Here is a 15400-nt window from a genome sequence, read left to right on the forward strand (position 1 = left end):
ATATAACATATACTTACATATATATACATAGGAACTTAATTAAAATAATAATTATGTATGCACGAGTAGGTATGTTTGTTTGTTACAGCGAACAACCGGAAAATTAAACGACATCGATATGTATGTACGGTCTTTAATCGGTTTTTACGACTATCCTGCATAGGTACAACAAAGCGTAATAAACGTTTAATTACTTAAATAATTTTCAAGCGAAAGAGATAAGAATATCCTATTCTATTCTATTAGTGCCGGGAACCATACGGCATCTCTTTAGTCGATGTCCTAAAAGGCGACTGAGGGATAGCTTTATAAACTTGCTACCTGTCATTATTTGAATCTCAATTCTATCAATAAGCCAAACAGCTGAACGTGGCCCATTAGTCTTTTTAAGACTGTTGGCTCTGTCTATCGGGCAAAGAATATAGACGTGATTATATGTATGTATATTTAATTTTCAAAGATTAAAAAGACTCACAAAACTAAAAATAAGTACTTAAGTATTTTCATTTATAAACTTTTTTATAATCTGAGTGGGAAGAGAAGCAGATTTTCTCTGCTGCCACAGAATTTGTTTGAAGAAGAAGACACAGAAGAAGCATTGGTTTTAAAAAGAAGAAAAATATAAATTTCTTATACAGACAACGACGACAAACACTTTGGCATTTCAACTAAGCCTATATTTTTTGGGCAGAATATGCAGGTAAAATTAAAAAACATAATTTAAGGACAAAATGTTAAAGAAATCGATAAGTCTCACAAAACAATATCATTGCCACTTTTAGCAATATTCTGTACGTGTTTGTGGTCAAGTTTAGAATAGGTACTTTTCTATTCTTTGTAAGTAAGTAATCGATGCTTCACATTTTGTAAATAGTGTCAGACAAGTAAATACAATCAGTATCTATGCCAAATCGAATAGTAAAAAAACAGTATTTTTTTTTAACTTGTATACTTATATTGTTATTGTTTTAAATTGTATACTTATATATTTAAAGTTAAAGTTAACTTATAAGAAATTAATCACAAGAAGGGTTGTCCTATTTTACTTTGGCTTAAAACTGTATTTACTAAGAAGCAAGCAGTTTATAATGATTTCCATATAACTGTATACATTTCCAATATATTGGATCACACATGGTCTTCGTAATAACCTGTTATCGCGTAATAACGCAATCAAGCGCCTCTTAAACCGGAACACCCACTCGATTCAAATATTCCAAGAATCAGCTTAGCCTCCACGTCAGGGCGAACAGCGAACAATGTTCCGTTCTCACATCGGGATCAGATCATTATTTAGTTAGCAGATCCCATTGTACTTGAGTGAAACTACGAAAAAAGCATGGGCGGGGCTCCTATCTGCGTCTGCATCGCGCCCGATGAAACATGCACGCTATCGAGATACACCTTCGAACACGAGCCCACTCGCGCGATCGACTACCAATCGAAAAACAAACGCAATAAGTCTCAATTTCAACTTACGTCTCCAGTGTAGCTTATTAAAGAAAATTAAATTTGCAGCCACGCGAAATCGGCACGAATCCGCCGAAGCTGAAGAGCAAAAGATCAGCTGGTCGGGCAATTCTCATCTTTATTGCTTCATAAGATGTTGTGCGAGCAAATGTATCGAACGGCACTTGAAATTTCATTCACGTTACAAGTGCCTTATTTCTTTGCGGATTGAGGAGACGTTATGGCGTTTTGTGTTTCAGGAGTTGATGTTTATATAGTAAGGGATATTTATATAGAGCGGATTGTAGATAAGAGGTGAACGTATTTTCATTTTATTACCAAATTACCGATGGTGCGATTGCGACGAGCTGCGATTGTGGATCGACAGAGCGAGTCTTAATATTCTTTTACGAATGCCAACACTACGTCAAGTTGTATAACACTTGCTTACTTGCAAGGATTTGAGTGTGATGTGAAGACGTTGGATGTTTGGCTTAATTTAATGGTTTGTTAACTTCGTTCTTATTTGTTTTAAGTTTTATTTCGTGGGTTCTTTTAAGAAAAAGTGTAATCTTATTACTTGCGAAAATGTTTTTAATTTATCATTTGAAAAACTTTAACTTAGTTGTCCAACAAAACTCAATAGGTACATATTTTTAAACTATTAAAAAGATTAATTATGTGTGAATACTTAGTGTTCCAAAAATTAAATTGGTTTGTTCACTTTTCCTTCTACATTGTAATAATAACTTCACCATTATCAACTCCTCAAAATCTCAATGTGAACCCAATGCGTGAACCTAAAACAAAAGCAACTCACACCTCACGCCAACAAATCATGAGAAACAAATAGCAAAAACAGGAATTAATTACAAACCCTAGGTGCCGTATCCAACATCGACACGACCTTTCGCCAGCAACTAAATCATAGGAATTGATCGATCTTAGCGCAGCCAATCACATAATTCAGCACAGGCCGGCATCGCCATTGTGTTGAAATTGGAATTAAGTGGTTATGGCCTTTCGTTTCGAATGTGATTTTATTTTAAAAGACTTTTTCAAATTGGCGCGTTTAGAAATGGTTTTTTTTTTGTTCATTTTTTTTAAGTTATGACGTGGACACACAAATATTTAAATACATAAACTTACATAAATTAATTTTATAACAATTTAATCAGCTGTATATAACTTGAAGAAAAATAATGTATTTTTTTTATCTCATTATTAAATCTTACATAGTTAACTTTAAAACAGTCAATTATCAAAAATATATATTTATAAAGTCTATCAAGAGAAAGTCTTCTTTTAGGTCATGAGCCAACAACCTGCAACTATTCATATAGTTAAGACCTCTACTAGTCGTCTACCTCGAAAGACGTGATTAGTCGTATCCCTTTAGGCGTAGACAGAGCCAACAGACATGAAAAAAGGAAGGCCACGTTCAGCTCCAGTACCTTATAGTAGAATTGAAATTCAAACAGTTTATACCAACTGCATCAAATACAGAAGTATCTCTCTGGCACACAAAACAAAAACCAGTTACAATCACCGTTATCAAACCATCAACAGATGAGACAGCAATTTGAACACTTCACAAAATCAAAATAAAAACAATGAGGTAATAAGGTAGTCAAACAGCGGCATTCGAACCTCGAACCATCAGTTGTAAATGTCTAAAAGTTATTCACTAAGCGTATCTCCCCATCTCCCATCGTACAAGTATTTAATAGCTTGATTCTAATCTCAACTGTGACACTATGACAGGTAACTATTATTATAACACAACAAATATAACAATAATATAAAATATACAAACAATTTTTAAAATAAACCTTATTATTTTGAAATACAGTTGAAAATTACTCAGGCACAAGTTTGTCCGTAGAACAACTTAGTTTGACATCCGGCGCATGCGCAACCGTAACGTCGATTACTCGATAATTTTGTCGATAAAAATCGCTTTTTGACAACACTACTCGTTTTGAAACACGTGGAAGGTAATGGCCACCATTAAGCGTTTAAATCATGATCGAAATGGTTGTATGTTTTTTTATTCACTAGATTTCTGCCCCGGCTTTGCATCTGTAGGAAAATTCAGAAATAAAAGTAGCCTGAAGTCTATTTCTGTGCCTAATTACATCAAAGTTTGTTCAATGGTTTTTTAATTTTTTGGTTACATTTTAAAATATTTTCAGTTTATGTATAAGGTCGTTCCGTTTATTTTTCTTTCTGATATTTTCAGTTCGTGTTTTTTTGGGTTACCCAAAATAGTATAAATACCCTCCATAAGATCAAGGCTTATAAGCTTGGGATTCTTCTTTTACTTGTCTATATTTGAATCCATCAATTCCATTATGAAGCCATACATGGCCTTTCAGTCTTTTCGAGATTGTTGACTCTGTCTGCCCTTAAGGGGATGAAGACATGATTATCCGTAACTATGTTTTATGTATACTCTTAATGGATGGAGACTTGTATGTATGTTACCCAAGTTAAAAAGAGAGAAAAGACAAAACATAACCTCGACAACATCTTGTAAGGCAGGCCGGATCATTTAAAAAGAACGAAGTACCACAATTCCGCAAAGTTACAACCACAACTGACAACTCAGTCGCAAGACCGAACCACGTTTTCGTCTACGATGCTATCGGTTTGGTTCTGAACAATGGTGCGTGGGCGCAGATTAACGCGAAGCCCGTATCAGGTGATCTGATTCGACCATATTTGTGCCTGACAAACTGGCTAATGGTTTATTATTTAACTGGGAACTGGAATTATCGATAGGCATAAATACTGTTATGAGTAAAATTCGGAATGAATTTACCGAATTCTTGAACGGAAATTATTTGGTCTGTGAGGTGGATGTTGTAAGAGGCTTCTAAGGGAATAAGTGCAACAATCAAAATGCAAGCTGTGTTGAATTATTCTGATGAGGATGTTAGATTAAGTATGAGTAACCGACAAATTCACCAACAACTTCTTTTAAATTATTATTTTTGAATTGCATTGAAAGCCTTTTGATTCAGACATCCCTCATCACTTACGTACACATTTACTATACTTTTATGTATAAATAGTACCCGTGCGAAGCCGGGGCGAGTCGCTAGTATTTTCTATAAAAAGCTTAATAAGTACTGTAAAAAAAACTGTTTAAGAGTTAAGTATGTATGGAAAATTTGGTAAAATCCATTCGAATCAAGGCAATACAATATCTAAGGCAGGTGGAAAGAAAAGGGTTTAATTTTTGATTTTTTTTTTTGATAAGGTACAATTGTCGCTTCAACAAATTGAACTAAAATGACGATTAGTCAAAACAGACAAACCCGTAACAGATCAATTTGAAATAGAACGCCAAACTAAATCACAGATAAATAATTGAACGGGCTGGCATGGCGGCGGTAATAACAAATATTGCTGAAACCAAACACATATAATTAAACTAAAACATTGTGTAGAACATTTATCTAATCTCCTCATCGGACCATTAACAGAGGTGTATAAAAACATACAGACACACAGTGGAACTAACGTTATGGGAGCGGTTTGAGACACACCGCTCCAAACGATGATAAATATTCCGAGCGTTATTTTTTTATTCTTTGTATTTTAGCTTAAAAAAAAACAAATATAGTGGAATCAATTTTAAGACAAGTTTAGAAGACATTATTGAAGTGATTTGCGAGCTAATGTGTTTATGTTAAGATGACAGCTTCTGTAGGTTAATAAAATGTGTGTTGGGATGTTCAAATATGTATTATATTTTTCTTTTTCAATTAGAATGTGTGTGTCCCTGTGAGACGGGTAAGGAAATGTTAGTAAGTATATTTCAATATCCCAATAACGTGGATCTAAAGGAAACGAATTAAGGCGCGTAAAAACTTGATTCAAAATGAATTAGCTTTAAATAATTGCATTTATATATATTATACCAAACGACAAAACTTAAAAATAAAAATAAATGAGAACAGCCTGAGTAAGGCTGCAATTAACGCTTCTAGCACATATCTTAACCAAGTCTGTTTTAATAAATTGCTCGTCAGCCGCCTCCGCCGTGTGTCCCGCATTATCTCAGCATCTAAAACGGCCGGCACAATCACATAATCGCACTCACTACTACGGCCGTACACGACCTGTCAAAATAAACGACGGCTGTCCTTACAACGAACAGCATTCACAACAGCTTATTGAAAACATAATAAGGTCCATCCAACTCGGATTCTACGGCCGAATCGATAAATCAATTGTCAAAATCGCATTCACGAATATCGTCTCAAGTTTGTTCAGTTTAAAGAATAAATTCGAACGGTGTGTCTAAAGATTTGAAGGTCTATCCTCACACATTAGGCCCGCGCCTGGGACGTGGCCGGTCGGTGGCAAAATCAATTTTTTTTATAGGAACATTGTTTGCGTGAAGGTACCTTTTAATATTAGGCGAGAGCTAGACGGTCCTTCTGACAGGCTCTTCGGGAAAGCGCGCTAGGGGCTCCCTGGTGCGATAAACTAAGTACGGCCTTTGACCTCGCCTTTTTTAACAATATCGGTAGTTGCATAGTAGATACATTTGATTAACACTGAACACACTCCATTGACCGCACGGGTACTGACGTATGTAATCAAATCCTATCTAGGGATTGTTTGCAATTGCAACGATATTTTTAGGCTGCAGAAAAGCTACGTTCCTGCCACGGCCGTGATGTGTGGGGATAGACCTTAAGGCGATCTAAACAGCCGGAGGCATCGCGAATCGAATAAAACAATCGAGACCCTAGTGCGAGAAAATAAACGACAGAATCGATTGTATCTATTCACGAGAATCGAGAGGTTGTTAACAATTGACGCCTGTAGTTTATGCTTGTTTGAGATGAAATGGATCGGGCCGGAGGTCGAGTGGTCTTTTGTCAGGGGAAATTGGAATTAAGCGGGAGGAAGTAGGGTTCATTTTTGTAGTGATAAGAATGGAAGCAAGAAAGAACAATGGGGTGGAATGAGATGGGACAGGTGATTAGGTCGCTGGGCGCTGGACAAGGCCTATTGCTTTTCTATCACACGAAAATTATGTTAACATAACTGTTTTATTTTCATTGTTACAGTTTATGAACGATGGTGGTAGTAGTTTTTCACTACTTATTTATAGTGCGGTGAGAGAAGATCGTGAGGAAACCTGCACAATTTAAACAATGATTGTCAGATAAGTATGTTTCCTCTGATGGTCACAGAGGTCATATTAAAGTCACTCAGAATTACTTACTCACTCCTGGATCATAAGTAGACCGCAGGCGACTCCCCAAGGAGCACCCACGTCTAACATCAGGCAAATGAGTGAAGCTTTTTAAAGATTTTCAGATAATCAACATTCTTAAAAAAATCACTTACAGAATAAAATTTTTAAACATGTAACAAATGCGTTATTTATTAAGTAAAACAGTTAAAGATTCGGCCAAACATTAAATTTACCTTAACTATAAAAAGAAAACCTGATTAATATGCATGATCGATACGATACTAAAGCCCAAATTATTTAAGAGATCGTGGCAAGTGGAAAAATGTAGTCTCAGGGAAAGAGGTGTGATTTTATGTATGTATGTATTTAAACATTATAGTGGAGTACCTACGTTTTTACTAAAACCCTTTCATGACGACCTCATGAACACTACCACAATTCAAACTCACACAACACCCTATGGTAAGCGGTCACCGCAGCCTTTACCTCCTGCTGAACCCAACATAAGCAAAGCCACAAAATGCATAGCAATGTTTACACGATGCATGAAACTTGACACGGTTCGTTCCAGTAGCCTGCGGGTGGTCACTGGCTCGGTGGGTATAATGGCCGGCCTACACGGGCGGTTCACACGTTGTCGAACAGCTACGTTTATATTAACGGCCCCTTTAGCGCGTTTGTCTAAATTCCAATTCAAGGTTCCTGATTTTGAACTTAGCCGAGGTAAAATTAAAAATAATTAATGATTTTTATTTGGTACGTAAATGTGTCAGATTGACGTTAAATGCACTTAATTTTCTGATAATAAAATATCCTCACGACTTTTGTCTGCCTGGGGAAGTACCTCAGAGTTCACACTCACATCTTGCATCTTGCTTATAAGTAAGTAAGGTAGCGAAACAAATATGTTTATTAGTCTGTAAGGTATGTATCTAAGGTTTGATGCCTGATAATAAAAAAATTTATATAAAATAAATTAACTATTCAACTTTCAGGATATCCACTGAAAATTTTAGAGTGGTTCTAATTGAGTCACTAAATTTCTAGAACAAATAAATAAATAGCAAACCATCGTGCCGTATGGTTCCCGGCACCAATACAAAAAAGAATAGGACCACTCCATCTCTTTCCCGTGGATGTCGTAAAAGGCGACTAAGGGATAGGCTTACAAACTTGGGATTCTTTTTTAGGCGATGGGCTAGCAACCTGTCACAATTTGAATCTCAATTCTATCATTAAGCCAATTAGCTGAATGTGGCCATTCAGTCTTTTCAAGACTGTTGGCTCTGTCTACCCGCAAGGGATATAGACGTGACCATATGTATAATGTATGTAAGTATGTATGCAAACCATCGTCAATAAGTAAACTCAGGTTTTCACACAAAGCGACTCCCGTCTGACCTCCGCAACCTTTGCAGGTAACCTAATCCATATTCGATCATGGTTACACATCCAGTCATCCAGGGTTTCCTCTCATCGTAACTAAAATTATATCATTTAAGCTTATATAAAAAATAAAAGTACCTACTTAACTACAAAAACAATACCTCCTAATTCGGAAAAGTGGTTAAAAGACAAATGGCGTTCACAAATCAAGTAACCCTAATCAAATTCAACTTTCCCTATTGTTCGTTAGATACCCATAACAAATAGTACTAATTACGTAGTTAACAATCTGACTGACTGACTGATTGTCCGTCCGTACGACAAATTAGGCGAATTATTTTTTTCGATTAGCCAGCCATTGTTTAATCGCGCCGGTTAATAGGAGTGACGATAACATCTGAAAGTTTGTACGTTTCCATTATCTAATGTACATACATACATACATATAACCACGTCTATATCCCTTGCGGGGTAGGAAGAGCCAACAGTCTTGAAATGACTGATAGGCCACGTTCAGCTGTTTGGCTTTATGATTGAAATTGAGATTGAGATAGTGACAGGTTGCTAGCCCATCGGCTAAAAGAAGAATCCCAAGTTTATAAGCCTATCCCTTAGTCGCTTTTTACGACATCCATGGGAACGAGATGGAGTGGTCCTATTCTGTTTTAATAAATATAAGTAGGTTCTGCTATACTAATGGCTAAAGATTTATGTATTTATTTAGTTACTTTTTCTACTTTTCATAAATATCAAAAAAACACGAAAGTAGGTATCTGGTAAATTCTTAAAGATTTCCTTCATTTTTAAGTGATGACCAATTTATACCTCTCTTAATATGTGTGGAAAACAATATTTAACCAAAACTACATAAAAATCAATTTGTATGTTAAACTCAAATGGTATGATAGTGTTTGAGAAAATAGCCAACATACAAACATACATATGGGTCAAATAAATAAACCTCCTTTTTTAAGTCAAATTGCATGAAATTGCATTGCATTGTGCCGTGTGGTTCCCGGCACCAATAAAAAAAGAATAGGACCACTCCATCTCTTTCCCATGGATGTCGTAAAAGGCGATTAAGGGATAGGCTTACAAACTTGGGATTCTTTTTTAGGCGATGGGCTAGCAACCTGTCACTATTTGAATGTCAATTATATCATTAAGCCAAATAGCTGAACGTGGCCATTCAGTCTTTTCAAGACTGTTGGCTCTGTCTACCCCGCAAGGGATATAGACGTGACCATATGAATGTATGTATGTATGCATGAAATTGATTTCTCTTATTTAATTACAGATCGTAAAAGCCAATCAAAGGAAAAGCTAATAAGCTTGTGATTCTTCTTTTAGGCGTTGGTCTAGCAACCTGTCACTATTTTAATGTCAATACCATCATAAAGCCATACAGCTGACCGTAGCGTTTAAGAATTTCCAAGACTGTTGGTTCTGTCAACGCCGCAAGGGATATAGACGTGACTATGTATAATATCAGTGATAGTGCCGTGCCGTATCGGATAATGGAGCCGCGTTGAACTAATACGTTCGCTCATATCCGGGAATCTTGCTCAGATTTATGATATTTCATAATTGACTTCAATCTACACTGCGCTTTAAATTTTAATTGAAAGATTTGAAGATAACCTATGTAAGTTAGTGTAACATATTGACGTTATAGTTTCTACTTTATAACATACATACGTATATAATAATCACGCTTATATCCCTTGCGAGGTAGACAGAGCCAACAGTCTTAAAAACACTGATAGCCCTCGTTCAGGTATAGATTTGAGATTCAGACAGGGACAGGTTGCTGGCACATCGCCTAAAAAAATTTTTTATGAGCCTATCCCATAAGTATATTTATAAGGTTTCGCTTTCAGTACTCAATTTTTAAGATACTTATTGAAACATATGTACATACATACATACATACATACATACATAAAATCACGCCTCTTTCCCGGAGGGGTAGGCAGACACTACCTTTTTCCACTTGCCACGATCCCTGCATACTTCCTTTGCTTCATCCACATTCATAACTCTCTTCATGCAAGCTCGGCGGTTTCGGGTACTTTTGACCTGACCCTTTACCAGGACGACCTTAATTTGATCAAGATATGTTCGTCTAGGCCTTACCCTGGCATGCGGGGCTCTGCTGGGGCGGACAAAATTTTTCCCTTGCGTCTGGTGGGAATCGCATGATGAACCGTAAAAAGCACCTAAATGACGGCGATGGTGTCCGCACCCCATCACGTCTCGTTCCCGGCGGGAGCGGTATGCGGTCTGCATATAGGTCGTACTCGTACAAAATTAAGCAATAATAATGCAAGTACCGTTCTTATTTCTATACAACTACTAGCTGTCCCGGCAAACGTTTTTTTTCCATATCCTGAATAATTTTTATTAGATAGATTTGTTCAATTGCAGTTTGAGTGAATTCACAATGGCAGCATTAAGGAGAATATGCTATAATTGATTATACACTATCGCATTAGATTAAGTCTGTAATGGCAGATGTAAGAAAGTAAATAAATAAATTTTTAATCTCGGAGTTATTATCCATCTATGTATTTCTGTATTTTGTGACATAAACATAGGTTATAACTTTTGTTATTTTATTAACTAACAATAAATAATGGATTATTGTAACGCATCAACAATACTTTTTATGTGCGCTACCTCTTTGATTATGGATTTTCCTTTATATTATGGTTGACCGGAAGAATTCCCGATTGGGATAAGTCCGCCATTGTACATATTCTTTATACTCCAATGACTGTTTTGTAATTTGTTATATTTCTTTTTTATGTGCAATAAAGAGTTTACAAACAAGCAAACTAACATAACGAGTACATAGTTAAAACGAAATAACATATGTATCTACATCAGAACAAATAGTTCGAAAGGCAGATTCATTACTTTATCTTATCAAGGCAGACGGGTCCATTAAGAAAACTATCTGTGTGTTATCTACAGCTTATCTCCAAGATGAGAGCCAAATCGTTCGTAGTATGACGCGAGATCCGTATTAAATTATGAGTTTCATTGGTTTAATCTTATATGGAAAATACCGTGGTTAATCGTCAGAAATAGGTATACCTAAGTAAAATATACTGTCTACAATACTAAGTCTAAAATATCTGTATTACTATATACCTATTCTACACATGCATTTTAGAAGCGGTAGTAGATATAATTAGATTTACGTTATGTGACGTCAATAAGTTATACCTTGTGTCCAATTTTGAAAAACCTATTATATTCTATTATTAGGTTGCTTTGGCAGTAATAAAAAAAAAGAGACTATAATTTGATGAATGAAAATAAACTCATGTTTTTTTTTTTTGTAAGTATGTATGATTTTGATCAAATATTACTAAGACGCAGCTTTTGTTTGGTCTGTTATCTTTAAGTTGCTTAATTTTTTACATATTTTAGTAGTTATTAGAAACATCTGTTAGTGGTGTGGTGGAGTCGGCCTTTTGAATATATACGAACTACTAATTACAAATTATTGTAAAATTTTCAATCATTCAACAGAACAAGGGCTCACTTCAACATACTTTTTAATATTAGGTAAGGCTCCATCGTTCAAAAAAAAGGGTTAAGCATTTGTAAACGCAACATTTTCTCATGATCGTCACTGTCAAACTGACATATGTCATTCTCCGTTTTGAATTTATTCGAGAAATACCTACTGTTACAAAAAAAATAATTGTTTGTTTAAGAAATAAACGTTCTTTGTATCTTTTGTCTTACAAATTTACCTACTGTATTTTTGTGTTACTTCGTATGTACAATAAAGATACAAAGAACAAACAAACAAAAATTAAACAAGAATATGTAAGTTTAAAAGTAGATAGATTGGGGTGGTGTTCCCGAAAGTTCGTTCGAAAATAGTGTTTCAACCTCGACTTTCATTTGTTTCACAATGAAGCCATAACATTAAAAAAAAGAATACAACCCTTTTTCACTCCGCAAAATAACATTTATTTTATTAATAAGTTACAGTAATTCTACAACAAGATAACTAAGTCATACTTGATTTTAATAAAACAAAAATTACTGAAGCGAAGCGAGAATTCAGAAGCCAAGTAGAAGTCGCACCATTCTATAAAAAAAAGGCTAAATTAGGTACCTACGCACCGTTTAAAGCAATGGTTTGAAGCAATATGAGAAGAAGAATACAGACAGTTACGAAGAGACCACATAGTAATAACACCCCTCCTTTGCGGTAAAGTAAAACCAATAACAGATAACGGCAACTTAACAAGTTGTAATTGTAACCAAATTTCAAAACAAAGTAATCAGATACATGCGTGCTCTATCGCTCAGTATCGGTCAGACAAAGACGGTGATGTAATATAACCGTTGCATTGGTGTTATCGGTAAAAATGTATTAGTAACGACTGGATCCGGGTGCGATAAGCTGTTAGAAATATGTCAACGGGAGTGGGTTTAGGTGATACATTTTGTTTGTTGATATTAGAAAAGAATTTTTTTAAAAGCCTTTAGCCCATAGTGATTTTAGTGAAAAGTCACGCTAAGCTTGGAGTTGAGAGATTGAAATATTGAAAAGTTGCTAGTCCAACACCCACAAGAAGAATCTCAAGTCTCTCCCTTAGTCGCCTTTAACGATATCCATGAGCAAGATATGGTCCTAATTTGAAGTCCCGGCAACCACACGGCAAAATCTATTGTATTACTAAGTTTATTTATCAACGCCTTTCATAAACAGATTATGATTAACTATAATTCTTACTTCTATAATTCTTAAATGATTGATTTACACCGCTAATTAGACCGCCAAATGCCAGCATGATAAAAATAGTAACTTTTACTGATATGATGATAAAAATATGATCTTTGTTCAGCCGCATCTGCTTAGTTTGGTGATAGCGTTTGAACCGTGATAACCTTGTGATAATAATCTGATATCCGTCTGAGTTTCATCTTAATGTGGTACAAAATTATCTCCAACAAGATTTTGACCGCAACGCTTGCGTCAAATCCATTAGGTATCTGTTGCTGCCTGTTTCAATATGGAAAAGGTTTTTTATTGCCGTAAAATGCGACTAAGGGAAAGGCAAATAAAGTAGGGATTCTTCTTTTAGGCGATGGGCTAGCAACTTGTCACTATTTAAATCTCGATTAAAATGACATTGAGATGACGTATACAGTGCTTGAGATATGTACTATGATACTTGCACCAAGATGAGTGGCAAGTGGAAAGAGGTAGTCTCTGCCTAGCCCTCCGGGAAAGAGGCGTGATTTTATGTATGTATGTATGATACTTGCACCAAGTACCACGGCCATGGACATAATTTAATATTATTTTTATGTTTAGACAAATAAAAAAAAAAGCTCATTTAAATCATTAATCACATTTTTTCTCCAACATTGACAGCTTTCGATACTTAGTCAACGAACCTGGGTCCCCATTAGACATACTCACATATAGCCCCGCCTATATCCCTTTCGGGGTAGACAGAGCCAGCAGTCTCGAAAAGACTGAAAGACTACGTTCAGCTGTACGGCTGAATGATACAATTGAGTTTCAAATAGTAAGACGATTTCTCGCTCATCGCCTACAAGAAGAATTCTTCGTTAAAAGCCTTTCCCTTAGTAGCCTTTTACGACATGGACAGGATGTGGAGTGATCCTATTCTAAAGTGCCGGTAACCACACGATCTTCGTCATATATCTACCCATTTATAAGATAAAGAAAGAAAGAAAGAAAGTAAAATCTTTATTTGGCGCAAGTGATTACTACTAGTGATACTAATACATTTATTTAATTGTTCATAAACATAGAACTAAAAAAAAATACATGATGCTACCAAAATTGGATGATTTCCTGACGATACTTAAATTAATTTTAAACATTAATTTGATGATAGCAATCGTCTTTATATTGAAACAAAACATATGCGTTACTATCAGTCATATTATCAGGCGCGTGGGCAACGCTATTTCAAACTCATATAGGTATATTATGCAAACTATTACATACATTATTATACATACATACATACATATGGTCACGTCTATATCCCTTGCGGGGAAGACAGAGCCAACAGTCTTGAAAAGACTGAATGGCCACATTCAGCTACTTGGCTTAATGATAGAATTAAGATTCAAATAGTGACAGGTTGCTAGCCCATCGCCCTAAAAAAGAATCCCAAGTTTGTAAGCCTATCCCTTAGTCGCCTTTTACGACATCCACGAGAAAGAGATGGAGTGGTCCTATTCTTCCTTGTATTGGTGCCGGGAACCACACGGCACTACATTATTATATATGTAGTTACTATTTATTGCTAAAAATTGTACATCTATTTCTATCATTCCTTCAATGATTCCTAGTTCATCGCCTTAAATAAGAATCCAGAGTTTATTCCAAGTCGCCTTACCTGTAAATGGTCGAGTAATAAGGATTGATTAATTTATGATACGTACATACATACATATGTGCATGTCATATCGTATCGACTGTTGGTAAGCTAAATAAATGAATAAAAAACCCACCTCTCGGGGTTCTTAGGACCAATACCTGTGTAATTCATTCATTTATTCTCTCATCTATACTAAATTATACTATAAAGCTGAAGAGTTTGTTTGAACGCGCTAATCTCAGGAACTACTGGTTCGAATTGAAAAATTAGTTTTGACGTTGAAGAGACCATTTATCGAGGAAGGTTATAGGCTATGTAACCTCACGCTGCAACTATAAGGAGCAAAGAAATAAAGGAAAATGTGAAAAAAAAACGGGGCAAATTATTCATCCTTGAGGGCTTCAATCATGCCCAAAATAACTATTCCACGCGGACGAAGTCGCGGGCACAGCTAGTTACAATTAAAACTAAACACTTTCCCGGTCAAACATCTGATAATCGTGACGATATGGACCACGCGTATATCACGATACCGCTATCCCCCTCGCACCCCACCCACAACAGTATTTGCATCTCGCTCTGTTATCTCGACCAAATTAAAAACAAAATAATGAGTTATATCGCTTATCGCTCATATCGCAGCATCCGCTATATCGAACTGATAACAGGCATCTGCTCATAACTTGTGATTATTCTATTTGTTGTACTGTTTTTAGTTTCAAATCACAATTTAATTTCATATTTTTTTATGCTACCCTCATAAAGTTATCGGTTTTAAGATCAGAAACAAATCACAAGAAAGGTCAGGTCAAGAGAATGCTAAACTGTCAAGTTTGCATAAAAATAGTAATGAATAAAAAGAGATTTGTGATGTGAAAGAAGATGTAGTTACAGGAATAGAAAAGGGTATGTTAAGATGGTTCGGTCATGTGGAGAGGATGAATGAAAGCAG

General features: G+C 35.7%; 1 protein-coding gene and 1 long non-coding RNA gene across 2 annotated transcripts in view; one reads left to right on the forward strand and one right to left on the reverse strand.

Moving 5' to 3' along the window:
- The window catches only part of LOC132901930 (uncharacterized), an 83257-nt gene extending 76556 nt beyond the window's left edge, over positions 1 to 6701 (forward strand). Inside the window, exon 3 of the long non-coding RNA XR_009656953.1 lies at positions 6540 to 6701. This is a non-coding gene — a long non-coding RNA (uncharacterized LOC132901930). The remainder of the gene's footprint in view (positions 1 to 6539) is intronic.
- Positions 1 to 15400, reverse strand: part of LOC106143193 (zinc finger protein ush) — a 168498-nt gene that overhangs the window by 139383 nt on the left and 13715 nt on the right. The window lies entirely within an intron of this gene.

Source organism: Amyelois transitella, chromosome 2 (assembly GCF_032362555.1).
Source record: "Amyelois transitella isolate CPQ chromosome 2, ilAmyTran1.1, whole genome shotgun sequence".
Classification (NCBI taxonomy): Eukaryota; Metazoa; Arthropoda; class Insecta; order Lepidoptera; family Pyralidae; genus Amyelois; species Amyelois transitella.